At 48.5% G+C, this 2,781-nt stretch overlaps 1 protein-coding gene across 2 annotated transcripts in view; it reads right to left on the bottom strand.

The window, feature by feature from the left end:
- The window catches only part of PTPN5 (protein tyrosine phosphatase, non-receptor type 5 (striatum-enriched)), a 46,958-nt gene that overhangs the window by 18,888 nt on the left and 25,289 nt on the right, over positions 1 to 2,781 (bottom strand). The window lies entirely within an intron of this gene.

Below are 2,781 nucleotides of genomic sequence, written 5' to 3'. Positions count from 1 at the left end.
CCACCTCAAACTCAATTAAAAAAGCAGCCGCCGCAAAAAAAAAAAAAAAAAAAAAAGGGCACGGCATAACCAGGCCATGACCCTGAGCCACCCACCCACGCCTGCCTGGTGGATTTTTGTCTCATGTGGGCCATGCCCCGACTGGGGCTGGAGGCCGGACTCTTGACAAGACCACAGCCACGTGCCCTCACCCCATCTCAAGACTCCCTGCACACTGAGAGGGGCTGGGGGCGGTTAGGGCGAAGTGCAGGAAAACCTTGGTATAGCAGAATTGATACCAGATGTCTGGGGCCAGTTCTGGGTCTGTCCCTATTGACTCCGGAGAGTCACTCCCTCTCTGGGTCTTAAGTTTCCCCGCCTGGAAGATGGGGTTTGGGTTCAACCCTAGTTTTTCTAACTGTGCTTTACAGAGCCCTAGTGTTTTCTCAGGTGCACAGGGGCTGAGGCCCTACGTCTGCTCCTCAAGGGCAGACTCTCTGCCTGTCCCTGTACCATATACTGGATTTCCGCTAAGATTATTTCAAGGCAGACTTCTACTACTAAAGAGTCTGAAAACCATTGGCTGAGATCTGAGCCCCTGGCGACAGCATGGGGATTCTAGCTGCGGTCACCTCAGTGAGTCCCAGATATTGGAGGTCTGCACCCAAACTCACAGGATTTAGTTTACTGTCAAGAAGAGAGGGACCAAAACATGGATGTATACAGTTTGACAGCTGGGAAGGGGCTGTCTACATATCATGCTGTATAGGGGACAATGGACTTGGGTGACAACAGAACCATGTAGGCCCAACACAGCTGTTTGTCCATGAGCTGCTCGCTCACTTGACAAACATTTACTGAGCATCTCCCATGGCCTGGATCAAGACTGTGGTGCAGGGAACTCGGTCCTGGGGCTGTGTTTGTAGCACAGGCTCCCGCTTACCAGCCGGACCCCTTTCAGCTGCACTCCTTGCAGTTCCTCAGGTAAACCCGCCCCCTATGCTTTGACATGCTATTCCCTTTGCCTGGAACATCCCTCCAAAACCCTGCTCCCCTCCCCTGCCGCCCACACACTTTGCCAAGATAACACCTATTCATCTTGCAGACCTCAATCAGACGTCCCCTGAAGTAGGTCCTGCTGTATCACACACGAGCACCCCACGCCTCTCCTTCATATCATCATCATCATCAGCAGCAGCAGCAGCAGCAGCAGCAGCAGCAATATGCCTGGAACGTGCAGGGGCCCTTCTTTGTGTGCTTCACATGGATTAATTTCTTTATTCTTCGCAGCACCCCTATGGAACTGCTACTACTATTATCCCCATTTTACAGAAGAGGAAGATGAGGTGCAGAGAGGTTAACAGAGCTGCCCAAGGTCGCCTAGCTGGTAAGGGTAGAGGGTGGCTTCAATCCAGGGCAGTCAGATAGGCTTCAGGCTACATTACATTTGCTATGGGTTGTAAAATAATTTTTGAATATCATCTTCCTCTACACACCAAGAAGTTCCATGAGGGCAGAGTGGTATCAGCTTTGTTCATCCTGATGTCTACAGCATGTAGCATAAGTCCTGGTGTGTAAGGCTACAATCAATGCTTACTAAATGAGTGAATGATGATGGGCAAATGACACTCTTTTACTCAGTTTTTTTGCCTGATAAATGGAGATAATACATACTTTGAAAAGCTGTGTGTGTGTGTGTGTGTATGTGTGTATATATATTATTTATTTATTGATTTATTTATCTCCCTTTATTTTTTGAGAGACAGAGTCTTACTCGGTCACCCAGGCTGGAGGGCAATGGCGTGATCTCAGCTTACTGCAAACTCCACCTCCTGGGTTCAAACAATTCTCCTGCCTCAGCCTCCTGAGTAGCTGGGATTGCAGGCGTGTGCCACCACGCCTGGCTAATTTTTGTATTTTTAGTAGAGACAGGGTTTCACCAGGTTGCCCAGGCTGGTCTTGAACACCTGACCTCAGGTGATCCGCCCACCTTGGCCTCCCAAAGTGCTGGGATTACAGGCATGAGCCACTGCGCCCGGCAGCTGTTTTAAATATTTTAGATACTACAGATGAAACACCTAGCACAGTGTTCAGCATTTAGTAAGAACCCAATAGATGGCAGATTATAATGCTAACACATAATTCTTGCCTTCAAAAGGCTCCAGTCTCATGGCTAAAACAGACCAGTAAAGACATGTTTACAATACAGTGCATTAAGCAATAAATCTAAGTGCCAATGGAACCTAAGAGGGTCATGGGAGGGCATCTACCTTTGTCCATGGAGGTTATAGTTCCTGACCACCTGAGCTGTCAGCTCAGATTCTGGGAGCAAGGTGAAAAAGGAAAAGCTGCTGCTAAAAGAAGGATCACGTGGGAAGGCAAGAGTTGCTACTATTGATAAGCAGGGGGTTGATTTCTCAAGGGGCAAGGTCTCTGCCCACACACAGTTGACAGGTGATGCCAAATATGGAATGGTGGAAAGGGACAGACCCAGGGGTTACCTGGCTTCTGTGCCTTGGTTCTGCAGAGCACATACTTGGACCTCGGGCAAGCCCTTCTTCTCCCTGGGTCTCAGTTTCCTTATCTGTAAAAACAAGGGCTTGAACTAGAATTCAGTGCTTCTTAGATGTTTCTGCAAACCTCAGAGGAGAGGGAATATGGAACTATGGGGAATAACATGATCTTGGACTTGGCTGCATTTTTTTTTTTTTTTTTTTTGAGACAAGAGTCTTGCTCTGTCACCCAGGCTGGAGTGCAGTGGCGTGATCTCAGCTCACTGCAACTTCCACCTCCTGGGTTCAA

This window comes from Mandrillus leucophaeus, unplaced genomic scaffold, assembly GCF_000951045.1.
Source record: "Mandrillus leucophaeus isolate KB7577 unplaced genomic scaffold, Mleu.le_1.0 Scaffold1025, whole genome shotgun sequence".
NCBI classification, from domain to species: domain Eukaryota; kingdom Metazoa; phylum Chordata; class Mammalia; order Primates; family Cercopithecidae; genus Mandrillus; species Mandrillus leucophaeus.
This window is presented reverse-complemented; position numbering and strand designations above follow the sequence as displayed.